This window comes from Python bivittatus, unplaced genomic scaffold, assembly GCF_059951505.1.
Source record: "Python bivittatus isolate LINGU-HERP-01145 unplaced genomic scaffold, Pbiv_v1 ctg000690_np1212, whole genome shotgun sequence".
Taxonomy (NCBI): Eukaryota; Metazoa; Chordata; class Lepidosauria; order Squamata; family Pythonidae; genus Python; species Python bivittatus.
In genome coordinates this window covers 11,537,069-11,560,274 of record NW_028277096.1, presented here as the reverse complement: position 1 = coordinate 11,560,274, position 23,206 = coordinate 11,537,069, and the positions used below count along the sequence as shown (strand labels likewise).

The following is a 23,206-nucleotide window of genomic DNA, read 5'->3' as shown; positions in this document are numbered from 1 at the left end:
GAAGTGAAACGAACATGATAAAGCTGACCTCTTGAGATATTACCTGGCTCCCCCCAAATGGGCAGAGAAACAGAAGTGCAGAATAACCTGACCAACAAACTATTTGTACAAATGAACATACTGTACAGTAAGAAAGCAAGGGAAGGGCCTGTTCCTTACATAATGTTCTCCATGCAAAATAAACTTGTTTCAAAATTTAGAAGAGGAGAGCATTAGAACACGTGATTCCCCACCGGAGCATGAAGCACTATTATCCAGGAGCCGCCTGCTCTTGCATCGGTGGTATTACAGATTTTTGGTTTGCTTGCTTTTGTTTGGTACCTTCAAGTCAGTCTTGACTCCTGTCAACTGTCTGGACCGGTCCCTACAGTTTTCTTGGCAAGATTTTTGAAAGTGGTTTGCCACTGACTTCTTCCTAGAGCTGAGAGAGAGGGACTGGCCCAAAGTCACCCTGCTGGCTTCATGGTCTCCCAGTTTCTAGCCTGGCCTTAACCACCACACCAAGTTGGCTCTCACTATTAGGGAACAGATACTCACATGACAATGAAGTGGATTTTTCATAACCTTATTTAACAGAGAGCGTTCCATTGGAGTCTTATCTTTACCCAATGCTTATCTTTATTCAAGGCTATCATGTCACTGATAGGATCAGAACTGGGAAATCCACTATGACATATACTGCAACATTGGAGTGAAGAGTAAGGCGTAATGAAGGAGTATGTAATAAAAAGACAGGTTTAGCAAGCCAACCAACATTTTTCCCTTAACGCTCTGCACTCCCCCCCCCCGCCCCGGAAAAGCAACCAACAAATTAAGGAGAGTTGAGTTTCCATGAAAAAGTGAAACGGCCTCGAACACAACCTGGAAAAGCCCAAGTGAAGATACCAGGGCCAAGGGAAGAACAAAAACGTTCTATATCACCCCATATTGTATGATTTGCTTTCCTTTTCACTCCATATTTCTTTTTATTACCCTCTAATAGCCTTGTCTTCTACTGACCTTGATGCATGTGCACCTGTTGTCCTAGACTTACATTGTTTATCTCAACCTTATTGCTATAATGAACAGATGTATAACTTTCAAAAGGGAGGGTGAGTTGACAAATGCCAAGAAAAGATGCAGTAATATATAACAAAACCTAAAACAAATATAAAGCACAACACACCAAATGTATCAATAGACAAGAAATACATGCAAGCAGCAAATAACTGGAAATTTTCCAGACTTCCAACCCAAGATTGGCCCTGATGGGTCTTAATATTGAGAGAAAGCTAGTCTCTCCATCTAATTCAGATGAGTTTATCTGTTGGAAATACATCCTTAAGAAAAACCTGAGGAAAATTCCAGAGAGAGTTTCTTGATCCACATCTGGAGAAGTTACTGCTAACACTATGTGGGGTAGCATAAGCCTTAACCGCTTTGTCTGAGCACACGCGCAGTCCCCTACCCTTAATACCCGAGTAATTTCAAATGGACAGCCATCTGCTTCAGACTGCATGGCTTGAGGCGATCAGAGATGCAGTCTTCTTTTCTCTTGTGCTCAGCCTTTGCAGACATTAAGCAATGTCTGCATGCAAAACACACGGAGAGCTGCGTTTGCAGCTGTGATCCTCCTGACAGCTAAACTTCCCCCCAGAGTCCAAGACACAATCTGTAGCTTTGTAGCATTCATGTGCAAGAAATGGCAAGATGGTATAGTGGCGTGATCCACCTTTCCCTGGTACCTTAAAAACTCTGTATTATTCTATATCACCCCATATTGTATGATTTGCTTTCCTTTTCACTCCATATTTCTTTTTATTACCCTCTAATAGCCTTGTCTTCTACTGACCTTGATGCATGTGCACCTGTTGTCCTAGACTTACATTGTTTATCTCAACCTTATTGCTATAATGAACAGATGTATAACTTTCAAAAGGGAGGGTGAGTTGACAAATGCCAAGAAAAGATGTCTCCCCTGGAATGTTCTTAGCAGGCATCTCCAGATGTTAGATTAGATCACCCTCCCTCACATATGAAAAACTATTTAATCAAGAGACGCCAGGGTGAGATTGGGAACTTCAGTGTAGACCTAACTAGGAAGGTGCTATGTTAACTGGCACAAGAAAGTGGTTTGTCCACAATTTTCTTTGGAGTTCCTGATTGTAGAAAAGATGTTTAGGTATACCTTCTTTTGAAATTTATATCACTTTAATGAACTTTTGGGCTCTTTGCTCTACGAGTGTGTTTACTGTCTTTAATTCTAAAAGAACCTACTGGCACCCAACTGGCTATTAAGTGGTAGAACAAGCTTTCATATAAGCAAGTGGCTCAGTATAGAACCAAACTTCATGGGACCCTTTATAGATCATCTTAGCCATTGATTTTTCCAACCTGCACAAGTTACCTGCTCTCATCTGACATAGGGCACTCGCCAGACCTATTGGTTCTCCCTGTGGCCCTTGGAATGTATGTTCTGGGACTTTCCCCTGTTGTGACAGTGCATCGCAGGGACAACTTGAGCCCAGAGGTCTCTTGGCCTGCTGCTCTTCTCTCCTTCCTGGTACTGAGTAGTCATGTCTCTTCTAGTTTCCAACTCACAGGAAGTAATAGTTGCCTTCTAATCTGTATTGGTCAGACCCCACCTCAAGCACTGCATCTTGTTCTGGGTACTGCATATGAAGAAAAAGTTAGAGAAACTGGAACAGGTCCAAAGAAGGGCAAGGAGAATGATCAGAGAACTGGAATCCAACTCTTACAAGAGAAGACTGGGAACTGTGCATGTTTATCATAAAGTGAAAACAACCAAGGAGAAACCTGATGGCACTTTTCAAGTATCTGAAGGGATGTTACACAGAAACGAATCAAGACATGTCTCTCTATGGTCCTAGACAGCCTGGCAACATTCTTATATTTATAGGAAGGCAGATTTAAACTGAATGTTAGGAAAATGCTAAATGGAAATAAGGACTGAGTGAGATGGTGAGCTCTTCTTCATGAGATGTTTTCACAGCTGGGTTTGTCATCCGTCTTTCAAGAATGCTTTAATTTGAATTCCTGCTCTGCTTTTGGTGGCCTAGGTAGCCCTTTCCACCTCAAGGATTCTATGATTCTCTGGGTTTGCAAGCAGGGACCAAAGTGAGAGATAGAGTAATGCCTTCCCATTACTTTCTACAGCCTTTTCCAAGGATCCATTGGGTCTATAGCAGAAGGTCTACTCAACCAGAAACTCCAAGGGCTCCTGCAGCCCCTAAAAGCAGCCCCCTAGGAAACTCCAAAAGTTGTTACAATTAACATTGTCACATCTAATGTGAAGATGGAAATAAATGCATGACCAACATATTCCATGGTAATGTATTCAATGCTTTTTATTTGAATTAAGCTTAAAATATAATAGAAGTTAAATCAGTCATGGTTTTTTTGTCCCTGCCCTGCTCACTTAACTCTGAAGCACACCCTCTGTGACATGCCACTCAACGGAAAGGGTAGCTCTCAGCCAGGAAAACATTCAGTTTTGCCCTAGAGCAGTATTTCTCAACCTTGGCAATTTTAAGATGTGTGGACTTCAACTCTCAGAATTCCCCAGCCAGCCATGCTGGCTGGGGAATTCTGGGAGTTCAAGTCCAGATATCTTAAAGTTCCCAAGGTTGAGAAACACTGCCTTAGAGGAAGAAGGCAAGGGAATAAGCAGGGACCCTTGGAAATGGTGGTCTAACCTGAGAGCAACCTGCCTGAGGGCTCCTCAACTTGAACCTGTCCCATGAAGACATTTCTAAGCAGCTTTTGAGCAGCAGCAATTTTTTTTTGAGGTGGAGCTTGAAGGCAAGTGAGCCAGGAAAAGACTCAATCGATCAGTCAAATGCCAACCAAGGGCTTTGCTCTGCTTTCTCTTTGTTGCCTTGAGATGCTTCATCCCTGAAATGCCTCCCCACTCTCACTTTGGGGAGGATTGCTCTAGTAAGGTGAGGAGGGGAACTTAACTGGCAGAGATGCTGCAAACTTTCTCCAGCAGCCCCTCCAGAGCAACCACACTGGTTGAGATGGAGCAGGGGACAGGGACTCGCTTCACCTTTTATTGAGGAAGATGGTTTCTGGATACATGTGAGGCTGTCACCAGAGTAGATGGGTCAAACTTTTTGGTCTGGGTTTTTTTTTTTTAATGTACTTTCAATTTCGGAAGACAATTTAATGCACCTGTTTTACCCTTCACAAAAGGGTTACAAGAAATCATGGCATTTTGGGCAATTTTGCTGCTAGATTTTAGTGGCACAGTCTGGAAATGCCCCAGACTGCAAAAATAAGGCTAGGAAGCCATGTGCCACCCATAGCTTGCTTACCCCAATGTCACTATTTTCCCCTTCTTCCTCCATGTGACCCATTCTACTTGAAGAACAGTCTGGTCTAAAACTATTTAAAAACAAAACCCAACCATAAGAAAGGAAGCAATGAAGATCATTAAAGTTGCCTGATTTTAATGATCTGTCAGCCCTTGGATATCTGGCCAGCATTTTCTACAATGCTGACATGTATTATCATTCCATTTAAATAATAGCCATTATTCCTTCATTCGTATGTGTGCACCTAAACTGCAACCTTTATGCAAATTCTCTCCTTTTCAACATCAGCTGAGCAGCTATAAAGCCAGCCCTGCTGTCAGCCTTTAACAACAATGTGGGGTATCCCAAATGGACGATTCAATGTGTCTTTTACAGGTTTGGAAGGGAACAATACATTTTGCTTCAGTTGCCCAATTAGGTACCCAACACCATAATTTGGGAGAGTGACAGGCTGCCAGGTGCTGGGGACCATCCTTTCAACGTAGCATCTGGTAAGCGTTGCATTGGGGGGCTTTTCCTTGGATAACTTGGAAATACACCTTACCAGCTGTCTACCATGTTTCCAGATCTTACAGATAAGGGACTGCCCTTAGCATGTGTGGACAGGGCAGTGGCAGTAGTTGGGGTGGTAAGGCTAGAGTGGGGCGGGGGGAGGGGCCTTGTCAGATGCTGGACCAAAGCTGGGATTTTCTGCATCTTCCCAACTTGGGCATGTGTGGTGGTGGCCCTTTGCTAAGCCCATTTCTGGGCTTATCTTGTGATTTTTCAGTTGCCTACTCAAAGTGGCAGGCATCCAAGCTATCCATGTTCAACAAAGATGAATGGTGCCATGAGCAGTAAAAGAGGTTTGGGGCTGCTTGTAACTCTTGAGACTCAAGTTGCCCACCCCCTCCTATCAAGTCTCATTTGGGGGAGGGGGCTTCCTCTAGTCTGATCAAAACTGCCAGATGGTTCAGCCCTAGAGTGGAACTTTTCTGTCTCTCTTCCAGATAACAGATGTGCAGCACATGGTTTCGAGGCAGAGCCTTGCTTGGCTGTGGTGCCAGAAAGCGAAGTGGCCTTGCAGCGGCCTTGCAGTCCAGACCTCTTTTCTGTTTGCTTTTAAATGAATTAAATGAATTAAATTTTAAATGAATTAAATTTTAATTTTAATTCATCAGGGTTTTAAAAGATTGGGCTGCATTTTAACGTAGTTTTAACCCAGCTGCTGCTTTTAAATCTTTTTGTGTGTGTCATATTTTGAATTATGCTATCTTGCTACATATTGTCTGGCACTGTAACACAAAGGTGTTTCCAAGCATATTTCAAAAAAAGAAAGATGGAACGACACTTAAATAAACACTGGAGGCAGATGGGACAGAACAATTTCCATTCTGCAGTTCTTAAGAGCTGGAAAACAACGGTCATAAGAAAGTACGTATAGCTTGTATTTCCCATCCTGGCCCAGATATTTAACTCTGTTCTTCGATGGGTCACCCTTTCCTGAATGAAGCTGACATGATAAACATAATCCTAACACTGGTTGATCCCTGTAATGAAGAATAGCAGGTGCTATAGACAAACAACAAAGGAGCACCATTGTCTTCACAGCCTTCTTGGGGTCTCATGGAGATATCTGGGTGGCTGTGGCTCAGTATAGAAGAGTGGATGAAATGGAATCTTATTTTAATCTACATTTAATATTTGAAAATTATCCGTGTCCAAAAATCTTGTTGGCTGTAACAAGATTTTTTGAGCAGGTTGGGTGTGGAATAGGTTTTCTCAGCTATAGCTCCGGTTTTGATTCCTACAAATAAATAAAGCAGAGTTTTGCTTCATTCACTTCTATGGATTTTTTATAGAAATGGATCAGAAAGCAAGAAATGTAGGAACCCTGAGACAACTGTCTCTCCAGCCCAGAACCGAGTCAGTAGGGCAGGGGTTCTCAAGGAAAAAATGACAGGGAATGTGGTCCCTCTTTGGAGTAGCTATCACACATGCATCATGTTGAGCAAGGTCTGATCCAGAAAAGCAACTCTGAAGTTTTGAGTAGAGCTCCCACTGAATTGAAGTTAGTCTGTTATAAGACATATAGCAAAACCAGCCATTCTGCAGGGAAAAATCACTGTTGGTTTTCCGATAATGTATGCCTTTTGTGTGTCATCAGGTTATCTTATAAAACCTCAGCCAGCAGTAATCATCTTAGGAAAAAGACACACTCTTTACTTCAAACCCAGAAATTAATTTGTATCATGGGTTTAAGTCCCTCCTCTGGGGGGAAGGAGAGAGGGGCTGTGCAGCACTTCAGAGAGCACATGGGTAGTGACAGTTGGCAATTTCTAGATCAAATGGGTCCTGGAAGCAGATGCACCTGACTTAAGGTGCTACTGACAGGTCCCACAGGTCCTCCCTATGCACTCCAAAGGACTTTTTCCCTGTTGAATCCAAAGTGCTGTCCAGCCCTAGAAGACGAAGGACCTCTTGCAGGTATCATAATCAGAGGTGTACAAAATATTTTGAATTGGAATCATCAGGTTAATGTCCTCTTGAATGTCCTCTTTCAAGAGTGGAACTGCTCCTGTCCCTTTTGAAGTGCTGAAAGCTTGGGTGGAGGAGTTCCAAATTTGAAATTGTTCCCATTCAAAACATTTTGCACACCTCTAGTTGTATTGGTGGGAACTGAGTCTCCACCCGACCACTGGGTATGGAGGCCAGCTGTGCCTGGCCTGGCAGGACTTTGTCTTGCCACTCTTTTCGATTCTGCACAGAACGGCTTTCCCTGTAGGATTCATCACCTGTAGCAGACCCTCAGAGGACACCAATTACTTTCAGTTTTTATATGTACTGCAGTGGAAAAAAATTAAATTCTTCTCTCCAATTAAAAGAAACTATTGCTTTAATTTATCATATTTCATCACTTGAGATAAGCAAATATTCAGTTCATGCTACAATCCCAGTTAGACTTACCTGTGGAGGCCAGAGAACATAGTAATTACTTCTAAGAAAACATGGCTTTGTTTGCAATGTTTAGCTCATCGTCCATACAAGTAGTCAGCAATCTAAAAAATCTATATTAAATAACAGCAGTATTTCTACAATTGGGAGCAGAAAGAACCCACAGGAAATAACGAAAGTGGAACTTATTGGCTTTTGTGAAAGGCTTCATGCATGCTGCTGTTTTGATGCTGGCACTTCACCTGGCTTAGAGGGAAGCATGTGTTTTGGGATCTTGAGTGCAACAGAGAGGGGAAAGCACGCAGAGTGGTCCTGCGTGGCTTCTTGCAATGACCTTTGCTTGTGGTACAGCCTGACGACCAACACAAGGCAGAGATACGCTGCAGCAGATGAAATGTAGTGCGCCACAGAGCAGACTTAAACTGGTTGCACAAAAGACTTACAAAGGAATTTGTGCAAACACAGTCAATTCTCTAGATTTGGGTTTGTTTGTTTGTTTGTTTGTTTATTTATTTATTTATTAAATTTCTATGTCGCCCATCTCCCCAGTGGGTGACTCTGGGCGGCTCACAATAAAAGTAAAAGCCACAAACAGTTAAAAAATAAATACCCCCATTCATTAATTAAAATCAATCAATTAATTAAAAAGTCAAACTACAGAAACAAGCCCTATACATAAAAACTAAAAATCATTCAAGATGACAGGGGAGTAACATCAATTATCCCACAAGCCACTTCCACTGGTGTGAGCCCCTATGCGGCCCTCAGGCCATCTGGCATAGCCAGGATTTCACCCTCTTCCTGAAGGCCACGAGAGCGGGGGCACAACGCACCTCGGGAGGTAGGTTGTTCCACAGAGCAGGGGCCACGGCAGAAAAGGCCCTCTTCCTAGTCGAAATTCCTAGACAAGTGGAGTCTGCAACATGCCCCTTCTGCCGGACCGAGTGGGGCAGGCTGATATAACAGGGGCGAGGCGGTTCCTCAGATAACCTGGTCCTGTGCCATGAAGGGCTTTAAAGGTGATGACCAACACCTTGAATTGGACCCAGAAGCAAACTGGCAACAATGCAGCTCACGTAACAGTGGTGTTATATGGGCCCCCTGGGGGCATTCAGACCTGTCTGCGCTTCTGCATTCTGCACCAGCGGAAGCTTCTGGATACTTTTCAAGGGTAGCCCCATGTACAGCACATTGCAGTAATCCAACCGGGAAGTGTCCAGGGCTTGAGTGACCATGCGGAGGGCCTCCCAATCAAGGAAGGGGCGTAACTGATGCACAACACAAAGTTGTGCAAAAGCCCTCCTAGCCACGACTGCCACCTGCTTTTTGAACAGGAGTCGTGAGTCCAGGAGGACCCCCAGATTACGCACCGGGTCTGTCTGGGGTAACGTGGCCCCATCAAGAACCAAAGATGATAAACTCCTAGATCTTGAGGCTCCCTGTATCCACAGCCACTCTTTCTTACCAGGGTTCAGTTGAAGCCTGTTGTCCCCCATCCAGGCCCCTACAGCCTCCAGGCACCGTGAAAGGGTAGCTATAGCATCACTTAGGTCACCCGGGATGGAGATATATAATTGAGTATCATCAGCATACTGATGATACCTCATCCCATGGTGCTGGATGATCTCACCCAACGGTTTCATGTAGATGTTAAATAGGAGCAGTGAGAGCACCGAACCCTGAGGTCCCCCACAAAGTAGGGGCTGTGGGTTGGACCTCTCACTCCCTATCAACACTGATTGGGTTCAGCCTTGGAGAAAGGAGCTGAACCAGCACAAGACCGTGCCACCCAGCCCCAACTTCTGCAGCTGACCCAAAAGGATACCATGGTTGATGGTATCAAAAGCCGCCAAGAGGTCAAGAAGAGCAAGGATGTATGCACTACCTCCATCCCGTGCTTGCCAGAGATCATCTAAAAGTGCGACCAATGCTGTTTCTGTCCCATAACCGGGCCTGAAACCTGACTGATAGTGGTCCAGATAATCTGTTTCCTCCAAGATTCTCTGAATCTGCTGCTTGACCACCTTTTCCACCACCTTTCCTAAAAAGGGAAGGTGGGAAACTGGACGAAAATTGTCCAGAAGGGTGGGATTTAGCAATGGTTTCTTGAGGAGGGGGCGGACCAAAGCCTCCTTAAAAGGCTTTGGAAACACCCTCTCCCACAAGGATTATTTCTGTTATGCAGCATTCTCCTGTTTTGCTTTATCAACCAAGCCAAACTGCACTTTCAGATGCTTGCAGTTATACATGGATGTAGATGCTTGCAGAAGGTCTTACCAGATACAATTCATCCTCCCCAGTTGGGGCTTATCAAAAATTTCAGGCATCAGACAGTACGGTTATTAATTGATATACTGGATATAGCCAAGGATGGAATGGACTCTGCTGTGTTTTTAACGAGATGGGCAGTGACAAATTTGATAAAAATAAAATAAAATATCTTTAGACACAGAAAAAGCCTTTGATTTGGCACGGATTGAATTCTTAAAGCAAGTGATGATTAGATATTAGATATTGTCCAGTGGTTTGAGATTTATTATCTGTATCCCTACGCCAGAGTTATATCAAATCAAATGATTTCAGACTCTTTTGAGTTACAATGTGGTACTCTGCAGGGCTGCCCACTTTCACCCGTGCTAGTTAATTTGATCCCTGAACCTTTCACCACCATAGTAAGGCAATCTTTAGATATTAAGGGTATTACATTAGCAGGATGTGACTGTAGATTTTTGTATGATGATATTTTGCCAATTCTGGATCAGTACTCTACCTCTTTGCCTAATTTTATAAAGGTAGTACAATATTTTGGAATGTATTCGGGTTACAAGATAAATTGGGGTAAGTCTTATTTACTTTCCTTGGGCTCTAACATATCAATACAGCTATGGAAAGAGTTGGGTTTTTTAAAATTTCTACTGATTATATTAAATATCTGGGACTTTATATATAATATAATCAGAAATAAATTTTTAAAAAAACCTCTTTCCATTAAGTATCTGGGGCTTTATATAGAGACCCAGTTTGTCTAGTGGTTAAGGCTCCGGGCTAGAAACCAGGAGACTGTGAGTTCTAGTCCTTAGACATTCGGTTGATCTGAAAAGAAGCGGATCCTGCACACGCGGGAAAAACACTAGGAAGAAAAAAAATCTGGGGCTTTATATCCCCCAAAATATTTCTAAATATGTGGAAATAAATGTTGAAACTTTTAGAACGGGTTGAACTGGATGTTAATAGATGGGATAAAATTCCTTTAAGGTTGTGCGGTAAAATTAGTATTACAGGTAGTTCTTGTTTAACGCAGTTACAATAGTGATGAAAAAGTAACTTTGCAACCAGTCCTCACATTTACAATCTTAGCAGGTCTGTAAAACAAAGGAAAGCTGAAGTAACATCATAAAATAGTGATTTTTGATTTCTGGGGAAGAATGGCGGATAAAAGACGGCTCCTCATAAAGCACAGCCGGTGACTGTGGCTAAGAACAGGGAGCCGATGAGTAGATCAGCTCCTCGACCCTCTCTGGACAAAGAGAGGATGAGAGATCTCTGAAGCTGCACTCCATACAGTTGCTTCTCATGAGGAGACTAAAAGGCAGTGGTCTCTAGAGGGTGGGAGAACGGGGAGCCGAGGGGATTTGCCATGCTTGCTCCAGCTGCAGTCGGAGCCTTCCAAAGGACACTAAGTTTGCACTTCCTTTGCTAATCGCTTTTGGAAATGCCTATTAACTGATTTAAAGAAGTTAGACACCCTCAAAATGAGAAGGCTAGAAACACAGGGTGAATGCCTTCCATCCTTAATATAAGAAAATGAAACTGTTTCTTTAAAAGCTTTAAGAATTCAAAATAAGCAGCAAAAAGCAGGACAAAGTTTTGACTACAGAAAATTTTAAATGAATTAAGGGCTCAGAAAATATTGGAATATTTGATTTTGAATATTAAGACTTTGAAATTAATTTTAAAGAATAAATAATTCTTTAAAAAATAAAAAAAGAAATTTCTTTTCATGGGAAAGAAAAATTATTTTTGATATTGGAGATATAACAAGATAAGCAACTTATAATGGCATTCAGAGACGTTTTTGAGGAATTGCATTGGGACCATGAATCAATAGTGTCAGCTGTGTTGTGCGTTCGTAGGAACAGTCTGTTCCCAGAAGAAGCTGTTGGAGAAAAAGATTTGCAACAAAATTTATCTGAGATCAATGTGAGAAGAATTTGTCATTTGACATACCAAAAACAACAACAACAACAAAACCCAGATGAGATTTTAAAAATTAAGAAGGAAATAAAAATGCCAATCCTAGAGAGCAATTGGAATAATTTCTTCTTGCCGGACTTACAAAAGAGGCTCGTTAAAGTTTTGAAGAAATTTGAGTCAGGGATCAATAATCATCTGAATGGATTAAAGAGCAAGATTGTTTTATGCAAAAGGAAGGAACACAAAGTTGGTTTATTTGAGCAGGGTTAAAATGACACATTATTTTGGATGTTTTTGGGATTTGGTGACATCTGGACTGGAAACATGTTTTGTATTGGATTTGCTTACAGTTAACATGGTATTTAAACCTTTTTCCCTACAGTCACTTTATCTGACAGCACCTAAATTGGCTTGTATCTAATTGTCCTTTCACTTAAAGTAAGGGATCTTTGTGAGCTTCTTCTCTTTAAAGGAGAAATTGTCTCTCTTTGTCCTTAAATTTCAGTCTTTTGTTCATACTAAGATACTGGGACCACTTTATTCCTTTTAAATGTGGATTTGCTTATAGTTGAGTGTTGAGATATCAAATGATGAGTTTTACATTTGTTAATTAATGTTATTATTTTAGGGCTTTGTTTGGACTTATGACCGAAGGCAACGTTACTTATTTGATTTGCCTATAGTTAAGTTATACGATGAAGAGTATTATATCTGCTAATTAAGAGGAGGTGAAGAGATAGTGAAATTGTTTCTACTTGTTGTGATGAGGATGGGAAGTCACTTTCTTAGTTTTTTCCCTCTATTTTTCTTTCTTTTTTGTTTTCTTGCACCTTTTATTCTATTCATTTTTCTTTTTTAGTTTGTATTTTTACTATTGTAATTAAAACTTTTAATAATAATAGAAAATCATTTTTCACTTAGCGACTGCTTCAGTTAACAACCAAATTGCCAGTCCCAATTGTGGTAGCTGAATGAGGACTACCTGTATTAAAATGAATAGTGTCCTTTGTTTGATTTATGTTCTTAGAGGTATTCCTATGCTGATGTCAAATAAAGATCTCCCTTGGATAGATAAGTTCTTTAGGAAATTTATTTGGGATAGTGGACTGCTAAGGTTTCCCTTAGCTTAATTGAGACTACCATTTGAGGAAGATGGCTTTAATTTAGCTGATTTCCAAAAATATAATTGAGTCAATATTTTATCAGGGACCTGCATATGTAATGAAATTATAGTTGAATATTACCCTTTATGGGCTATGCTGGGAAGTTACTATCTATTTCCTTTGTGATCATGGCAAGTGCTTGGAAAAACATAGTAGAAAAGGTGGAGTGTGTGCAGTGAAAAATCTTTGGGTCTTATTGGGATGTAGATTGAGTTTTGATAATGAGACTCATGAATATTTAACTCTTTGGAAAAATTCTTTAAAAATTGTTAAATTGTTCTATTGGAAAGTTTGGGTGGAAGCTGGGATTATTACTTTAAATCAACTGTTACGTAACAACTGTTTTAAGGATTCTCCTGATTTCAAACTGAATTTGGTCTTCCCAATTCCCAATGGTGGAGGGAGCATCAACTTAAGCACGTGCTAATGTATCACCATGGACTAGATGCTTTGGCCGCCTCAGGCACCTGAGTTGTTCTCTTACTTGATGGAATCCATGACAGAATTAAAACCTATAAAATATCTCTATCAAAAGCTTAAGAATATTTTCAAAGTGAACCTTTCTGGGATATTTCAAACAAGGACTAAAGAACTAGAATCTTCAATAAAGCCTCATCAATGGATTCATGTCCTTAAAAATAATAAAAAGGTATCAACAGACCCGAGATTAAAGTTGATTCATAAAAAAATTGTATTTAGGGTGTACTGGACTCCCCAAAGAATGTATCTGAAAGGATGGACATCAGATTTTCTATGTTAAGGATGAGGGTTCACTGATGCATATGATATGGTCATGTGATCATCTGGTATCTTTTTGGGATAGTGTATTAATGTACATAAGCAGATTAATAGGAAAATCTTTAAATGATAAAGATGCTAACGTAAGTTTAAACTACAGGTAGTCCTCGCTATCCAACCACAATAGGGACCGAAATTTAGGTCACCAAGCGACTTGTTAAGCAAACTGGAGCTGATTTTACTACTTTTATGATGGTTGTTAAATGAATCACTGTGGTCATTAAGCAAATCACATGGTTGTTAAGTGAATCCACCTTCCCCAATGGACATTTTTTGGCAGAATTCACTTAATGACTACAGTGATTCGCTTAACAACCATCATAAAAAAAGGTCACAAATCACGATCACGTGACCACAGCGGTTATAAAGCACTTTTCCCAAGGCCATTGTAACTCTGGACCACTGTTAAACAAATGGTTCTTAAGTGAGGACTACCTGTATATACCAATGCTTTGGAAGCTGTTTATCAGGAATTATGGCTGTATTGAGCATGGGGGGGGGGTGATTAAAAGAATAATATTGAGAAATTGGAAATGTTATATTATTCCAGATGTCAAAGAATACTTGTTGGAAATGTGTGATCTATCTGTTTTAGAAAAGGCAGTATTTTCTACTAATTAAAGGATGCAGCAATATGTATTATTATGGCAGAGATTTTGTGACACTTTACAATAATATTTGGCTACTGAATAAATACAGTAGTGCATTTATTAATAAACCAGTGACTATTGATAAGTACAAAATATAAAGTATATATTTTTTCTCTGTCTTTTCTTTCTTATTTTGCATTTTTAGTTTGTTTGGGGTTGTCTCTTTTCTAATTTTTTTAAAAAATGTTTAAAGGTGGCTTTGCTAATTGCGTATATATAAAATTTTTAGAAAAATAAAAATAATGAAAATAAAACATTATCTTCATACATAAAATAGGTGTAGATTAGTTTAACGTCTGAACATGATGGTTCTCCAAATATTGCAGACCAAAGTTCATATGAAGAGCATTCGACAGTGTACAACATCAAACATCTGAATTAGACTGCAAAACTACAAAATTGTAAAACCATGGAATTAAAATGTAAGCCGCCCCACCAACAAATGTTTGCTGCTTTTGAGTTCAGCCTGTCCAAGGAAGACAACCCAGACATCACTGTGTTTGTATAAAAGATATTTACTTCAATTATCACACCTAGGGTGCTAGTGAATAATAATAATAATAATAATAACAATAATAATAATACATCATGTGAGTTTCGTACAGTGATATTGCTTCTCCATATCATATAGGGACTGTTGTACAGTGCTGAGAACATACATTGGCTAACCCAGGCTGGGAAAAACATCACTTCCCGCCAAAGGAAGGAGTTTTCTCCTGCTCTGTCAATGCCAGCCATATAAAACTTTTCTCTCTCTCTCTTTTTTTTTAATAAACTTCTGAACAAGAAATAAAATGTTACAAAAGATGAAATCACAGCAACACAACAGGGCAGCTTCTCTCAAAGCTACGTGTACAAAAAAAAAAAAGGCTTTTTTTTTGGTCAACTGGGTCTTTGTGAGGGTATTTCATTAAAATTGGTGATTCTGAATATAAGAAACGAGCTTCTAAAAACACCTAAGACTTAGTGCGTTACAGGAAAAAAATAATATATATATATCTATTTATATTTATATATATATATATATTTATAAAATACTGCTAAAAATGTTGGACACCACAAGTACACGGGGATAAAATGGAGCTTATCAATATTTTTTTTTAAAAAAGAAAATATTCTCAGGAAAAAAAATACACCTTTTTTTGTGTTTCGAGTTCATTTTTGTGCTGTGTTAGTAGTCAGGGCAAGTCCAAAGATTAGCCCAGTAAAATGGCAAGTAGTTATTGCACAAATGCAAAAAAAATAAAAATAAAAATAAAATAAAATTAAAAAAAATTCTTCAGAGCATAATTAAATGGTAAAATCTTAGGCACCGCCCTCCCCCAATTCAACAGGGTTGGAATATGCAAGACTTTCCAACTGGATTGTGCTCTTGTCATTCTCCATTCATATATATATATATATATATATATATATATATATATATATATGAATATGAAAAATACGAAAAAGGACTTTGGGGAAACAAACGAAAAATAAGCAAGGTTGCCATTTACTTTGGAATTAAAGGCCAGATCTGCACATATGACATTCCTCAGAGGTCTGTTCAGAGTAGAATACACAGTGCCTGTTTTTTTGGGGGGGGGAGGGGGAAGATCGGCAGAAAACGGCTTTTAAAATTGGAAATGCATAGACTATTCAGAGAGAAATTTTAAAAAATCTTCAACAATAAAATCTTTCTTTCTTAAAAAGTTTCTTTCCTCCAGCCCTCATCATTTTCTCTGGGTTCCAACGGCCCGACCGGGTGCGGACGAGGTGGGTGGGTGGGTGGGTGGCTTTTCCGTTGGAAGGCCGAGCGCCGGCCCTCCAGAAATGGAGGGCTGCAGCAGAAGCTTCAGGCGGACGATGATGCCCCAAAGGCTAAGTGCTAGCTTACTTCTCACTTTCAGAGCAGTGCCATGCCCCCTCTCAGAACATGATGGCATCTTACAGGCGTGCCTACCTCTGTCACATAAATGGATCTTTATTATTTACTTTTTTTTTAAACAAGGAATTTTCAACCCTTTTTTTCTTTTTGCATAAGCTGCTCTCTCTTTTCAGTATTGCCCTCGCACAGAAGAGTTCCGCACCGTACCACTCATTTGTCCCTTATTCTAACAATTCAATCTCTTTTCCTTCAAAAAAGAAAAAGTTCTCACCTTCCCCACACACATCATTGTAAATGTGCAAAGAGGGCTCATGGCCAGCGAATCATTAGGCAGAGTGGTGCACGTAGCACCATTAAAGGATAAAGCATGAAACTACTATGGTGAGAAGGGAGACACATACACATCTGCTTTAAGAGCTATTATTATTTCTGAGTTATTTTTGCTTCTAAGTTTAAGTCCTGCCACCTCCTCCCTCCATCCCTATCCAGAGGATAATTTCCTAACAAATCCCAAAGCAGGGTGAGGTGCAGCCTTGAAGATCCTTCAGTCAGCATCTCAGTCCACTTTGGGAACTATGTTGAACGTTGCTGTGCACAAGCATAGGCATCCATGTGTCCTCCAGATGCTTTGGATTTCAATTCCCATCAGCCCTGATTGCACACACAATGACAAGCAATTGTGAGAACTGTAGCCCCCCAACATTGGAGGGCATTAGGTTGCTTGTCATTGCTGTACCATACAAGGTCTAGCTCCGAGTCAACAATTAGTAGATGCAGAACTCTTAAAAACAAGAGAAGAAAGCCAGTAGGAGATGTCACTCAATGAACACAACTAACATAGTATGGTCCATGCTGCCAGACAACCCATAGTGAGTATCATGGGGATTCTCAAAAGTCATGCAAAAAAGGAAGCTTGCAAACTCAGGGTGGCAACCACACAGAGGTTAAGAGCAACCTTGGTAGAGGAAAGCCATCTTTCAGAAGAAAGTATTTCTTGCAATCTCAATACACTTTGGGAAAGGGAAAAATGCCTGTTCATGGATTCACTCCATAGGCTCAAGGAGGCTGAGAGCCCTTCATACATCTCATAAGTCTGCCTTGGACTCCTGAGCATTCGTGCTCCCATTGCTCTGTCCTTCTAAACTCTTCAGCTCAAAATATCTTTAAATAAACTTTTTGTTTGTTTTAAAAATACATATTTACAAACAACCCAGATATACAACAGTATATGGGTCTTGACTGAAGCTCATGTCCACAGTTCATTTGCCATTTATGCAGCTGAACATATTTAGATGAGAGTGTCTGCAGTGCCTTTGCCAAGAACTTTAGGGGCAAAAGAACAGCTTCACTACTGACAGGAAAGGGCCAGTGCTTTACGTAAACGCGTGCTTAACAGACAGTTGAATAAAAAACAAATCACTTATAAGTGCTGAGTGGGACAGGAAAGCTGAGCCATTCGCTTTAAGAAGTCCCAGTTAAACTGGAATGAGCTTCTCTTGAGTACCCCAATTTGAAAGACCCAGGAGTTGAAGTTAATACTTTGGTAGACAGAGAGGGTTACCCTCTGGACGTGGATGATTACCAGGCTGCTGCCAGTTTACACAACTGTATTTATCTAGCAATGCTATTGCTTCAGGAAAAAGAATTCTGCAATGCGCGGCTGCAGTACCCCAAAATATCTGTGTGAGTGGAAGAGGGCTAGCAAATTATAATTTAGTCATCACCACTCTAAGTGCCTCTCTCATCTATTGACTGGAGCTCTGTGAAGGGCTTAGAGTCTAGAAGTGAAAGAGAATGGATGCAAAGCATTTATGGAGTGGAAATGAAGTTACGGTGTGCAAGTAAATAAACTAGAAACCCTTCCTGTTTTGTCAAGAATGTCTAAAAAAGTTTGCCTGTAAGTCTGGAACAGACTGAAATAGGAGGAAGATTTGACAAGCTAAAGGGTCAAGAGGAGAAGAGCACAAGAGGCAACTGTAAAGTCAAGCATCTTTGCCCCACAGGTGGTGGGCATGTGCCTGACCCTAGTTTTTAATTACAAAGGGCCATATAATGCCCCAATGGACATATATTCAAAACGGCTGGGAAGGAAAGTCTAAAGCAAACATACGTATTACGAACATGTTATTTTCTCTCAAAGAAATCAATGGTAAATGGTCATGGCAAGATCCTTCTTTTGGCCATCATGTGCCAAACAACAGTTGGTTTACACTTTAGCATGCCCAGGATTAAGTTGTTAGCCTCCCTTACTTCTGAAGAACAAGGGGACAAGTTCAGTCAGTTAACATTTATTCATATTATAGGCAATTCTATCATTTAAATTTTTGCAGGGATAAAAACAAGGGATGCTGATTCCAGCTCAGCTCTTCTAGAGTTACACAGAGGAAGTAGGATGTATCTTGAATCTAATGTTCAAATTAGCCAATGCAAGCCTTTGATCTCTGGAAATCACAGATTCTTTCTTTTCTTTTGAGAGAGAAAGAGATGATCTAGGCACCTGGTTTCATTACTCTTTTACAAGCAATACAAGGATGGATTACTGATTTGAGGATTTAGAACAGGGGCCCTTCAGATGTTCTTGGGACTCTGATCTCCATCAAGCCCAAAGAACATGACTAAGACAGAATGCTCAATGGTCAAGGATTATGTGCAGTAAGGTACAGCAATATCTGAAAAAGGTTCAATCAATATTCCTGCAGTTTTTCAATTGATTATCTAGTATGTCAATTCACCAACAAGTTGTAACTGTCATTAGGACTGTCTAGAACAGCCCTCCCAATATCTTTCTGGTTGAAGACTATGGGGCATAGCAATAGGGTACAAGCTGGTCTAGGAAAGCAGCAGGACAATCCCACAAAAACATGCGGTTACTTCAAGGATTTGCAGAGTGATCCTATGTTGTGCCCTGGAGCACATTTCTGCCTTTGAATCCAAGAGCTGCACAGTCAAAAGGAACATTAAAGATTGTCATAGTCCTATCAGATCCTTGAACATGGTGTTTCTTTCTTAGGATAAAGGAAGAGTAGTATAGTTTCTTTTGATTTAGTCAATGCATTAATTTATTACTTAGCACAATGTATCAGTTTATCACATTCTGCCTAAACCATTAGCTATGTTCAGTGCATTTGGGGAGGTATTTTTTTAAGATCTCAGAACCCTTTGATGGCTACTAGGTTCACTGAGGGCTGAAACTCAATGTTTTGCCAGGTGCTCTGATCACAAGCCTTCAAATGAACAATTTTGCTGTGTAAGAATTATATTGCTGTCTTATTTATGTTTACTTATTAGTTAGCCCCACTGAATTCAGTGGGGCTTACTCTTGGATAAGTGACACAACACTGTACTTTTAGAGCCCCTTATTCAGTTTCCCATATTGGCCAACCAGGTGTCTCTATCCACAAATTAATTGGATATGCAGCTGGAATTTAACCAAGATGGATTATACATCTTTACAGCACAGCAAGGCCAATAAAAGAAAGATGTCATGCAAACAAGTAATATACAAAAACCATCTATGATGCAAACAAAACAACCCAAAATAAATTGCTGTGTTAAGACACCCATACCTAGTCATTCTATATTGTATCATCATACACCAAACCTATTTCCACTGGAGTGAAAATCAAGCTATTGAGAAGTCTTTTGAATTTGCATCCTATTTACAGAGAGACTTCCTGGTGGCTGTAGATACCATTTTTCACCACAAAGAAAATGAGGCAGCAATCAATTTATGTTGAGGATCTTATTTTCCCTGAACCTGATTTGTATTTTGCACGTGACAAAGAATTGTGGGTCCTTAGAAAAGAGGCAATCCTCAGCTGGTTTATGTCATCACCAATTAATTGCATGAAAATGCCACAGTACCTAGGAATTGTCTCAGAAAGCTTTTTGTCATTAATCCTAGATGGGTGAGACTTTCAAAATTCATTCTGCCTTGTTTCAGGAGATTGTTTCCACGCATCTTTTTTTTTTTTTTTAAAAAGAACAAGGGATTAGTGATGGACGCACCACAAAGCAGCAGAAAACAGGAAGTTGGGGGGAAAAAAGGAGAAAAACAATAATCATAATCATAATTAAAAAGGTTAAAGAGTTATACTATTCTGCTAGTATAGCAGATACAGAGGTAGTCCAAGGAAGCAATCTGCTCCCTGATTGGGACAATTGCTACAATCCAGCTCTGCCAGATATTCAGTGCACCTGAGCTTGAGCAGCCTCACACACCCTGGACCCCCTCAACGTGTGCTAGGAGGATCCCTCCTGATGTTGGCTTGGAATTCTGGGATTTGTAGTCCTCATGCACCACACACCTGCAGGAACGCCTAGTTGGAAAAGGCTGACCCAGGAGTACTCAATAAAGCCCAAGAGACAGTGGGCTCATTTCAAAGTCTGAGCAGGAGGAAAAAAAAAATAGCATCTATGAGTGCTTGTACATCAGTAGTTCAAGGATTGTTACAGATCTTATGTCCCTGCTTGTTGGAGGTTGCTTCTATAAGCATTTCACTTTTGAACTTGTCTATAGTGCTCTGTTGTAAAATGTAGAACACCTTTTACAATGTAGAGCACACCTGCTCTATTAATGGAAGACACCTTTCCACATGGATCCAACTCAGTCTGGTTGGCTTTGCTATCTGGAATTGGGCTGAACACTACCATTAGTAGATGTTTGTCCAAGACTGTACCCAGCAGTCAGTGGGGAGATTGGATCTTGGGGTATAATCCCCATTCTTGAATAGCTGTCTTTTTATTGCTATCTTTTCACTCTTGAACTACACCTACACCAATATAATGAAAAAGCACACACACATTGTTCATTAGAAAGAAAGTCCTTTGACAAATTATATTTATGTTTTGTTTCCTTCCCTTGGAAAGTATGGTACCTGCAAGTCCAAATACATATTGGAGTGGGAATGCAAGGGGAGAAGAAAGAAAGGATCGATGGAAGAATTCACCTCCAAAAGCCATTCCCAGCTCGGTGTCCTCCAGATGTTGGGTTACAGTTCTCATCCTACTTGGGGAGCATTCAGTTGAGGAAGGTGGATTCAGACAAAAGTAAGCATTGCATGTATGTGTGGAAATCACATTTCAAAAAAGGATGATTCCATGGTATTAATGGCACTGTTTCATAAAGAAAAGAACCTGAGCACAAACAGTTCAGCCCTGAATGAACCTGGCCTCTTTGGCCTCACAGACAGAAGTGATCCTCGATTGTAGTCAAACAGTACTCGTCACTGCCTGCAGCAGGAGCCAAATGTTTAAAACAAATCTTAGAAAATTAAACAACTTTGAGAGTTTTTGTAATGATTTATCAGCAAATTAACTGCCAAAGTTTCTCTCTATTTTGGGCTGAATTAGGCATCTGCCAAGCAAAGAGAGTGTTGGTATTATTTTGCTAACACTTTTTGGTGGGTGGAAAGGGTTGCTTCATCTAACCGAATTAACACTAAACATTTGCCTCTGAATCTGCTTTCACAGAAAGTCGGATTTATTGTTCACTCTGTTACTTTCAAAAGCCTGTACTAAGGGAACCAAGGAATGGAACCAGGGAATCCCCTTTACAACACAACAGCAGCCAACTGCAATTTTCTAAGGCATGATGACTTTCACAACAGGGGCGTACATGAAGGCCTTGCTCCATATTTAAGCAGCCTTCTCCAACACAGTACCTTCCAGATATGTTAGAGTTGCAGTTAGCAGTCCTAACACGTCAGGAACACACCAAGCTGGGGAACACTGATCTTGAATTGCCGAGACACTTTAACCGCAGTATCTGAACTTCTGCTCAACCCATGTTCTAGAACTGTTCTTTCATGTGGTTTCCTCAGTTCTTATTTTGAGCTGCATATTTAAGGATTTACTTTAAACTATTCTTACATCCAAACACACCACAATGTTTAAAATAACAGTGCTCTGCTACCTGTCAAAACCACAAATTATTGCCTTATTTTAAATAACAGGATTTCTACATGCTGAAATAGCAAACTGAAATTTAATACTGGTAGTTTCTTTTGTAAAGGTTCTTTTACTTGGGTGACACTGTGGCACCACTGGCTTTTCCAAGCCACAGCCTAGAGAAACATCGTGACTGGCAGACTTTGTACTAGGGCTCCTACATACGGACTACAAAAATCCAGATGGCAGCAGAGACACAAAATCTCTCTTTTGTTTTTATCTAGTGGTTAACCGCCTGGAGTTTTTGCAGTCCAGATTTGGTAGCAGTAGTTTGTAGGTGAGATTTCCCAACTTAGTAGTTCAATTTATTTGGATAATTCTGTACAAATAAGATACTGCTTTCCAGCACCGTCCTTCATATTCTCCACAATCAAACACATAGGCTGTGCCTGCCCAACATTTACTATAACTTAACTGTGTTTTATAGAATTAACCCAATTTTGGAGACTTGCATAACACACAGAACTATAAACCAAATCCATGGAGTGTTTTCATACAACACGCTAGACTAAAATGTGGTTGATAAGTTTCTGGTTCAACACATCATGCAAACATAGCCATTGTATGTGATGTCTTCCTCTGCTAAGTTTAATGATTAAAAGAACAAGCTGAAGTGTCTCCTTGTGAGACAGCTTGACCTCTCAAGACTGCAAGCTAGTTTCCTTCCTTCTTCAGATAAATGCATTTATGTCAACTACTCTGACACCAGAGAGCATAGGAAGAACTCAAATTATCCCAAGGGGGGCTCTGATACTCCTGTGCCAATTTAATTGTAGGTTCAATTCAATGCAGGTTACTTTTGCTAAAACCAGCACAGGGTCAAGTTGCAATTTTCCCTTTTCAAATTCACTCCAAGAAATCCAAAGCTGCTGTTGCTGCTTCTACTCAAGGCTGCCTAATGCTGCATTGCAATACACCCTCTGCAAAGGGAAATTCTGCGGTAGAAATGGAGCAATGTGGAAACAAAAGGATTCCTTTCCAGAGTACCTAGCTCAATGGCAGTGTTGAGAGGAAGGTTGCTCAGCCGTTCTCCTTGCTACTCGAAGGCTGAAAAGCAGCTGAAAAAAACATCTGTCTTTGGGATAGGAAAGCTGCGGTCCTCTGGCTATTCCAGCTGTTGTCAGCTCCAGCCCACATAGGCAAAGTGAAGGATGTGTCATCTACTCACAACTGCTCTAGGCCTGACTGAAGCCTTGGGCAGATTTGAAAGAGGGCTGTGAAATTAATACAAATCTCTAAGGGGGCTCAGAGGAAATGATTACTGTGAGTAGCAGTCTCCAAACTACCTATGGCAGAAGTATGACTGCACATCAGCCATGGAATGACAGCGTGTTG

General features: G+C 40.4%; 1 protein-coding gene across 1 annotated transcript in view; it reads right to left on the bottom strand.

Annotated features, from left to right (window-relative positions):
• Window positions 1-23,206, bottom strand: part of CUX1 (cut like homeobox 1) — a 317,286-nt gene that overhangs the window by 15,915 nt on the left and 278,165 nt on the right. The window lies entirely within an intron of this gene.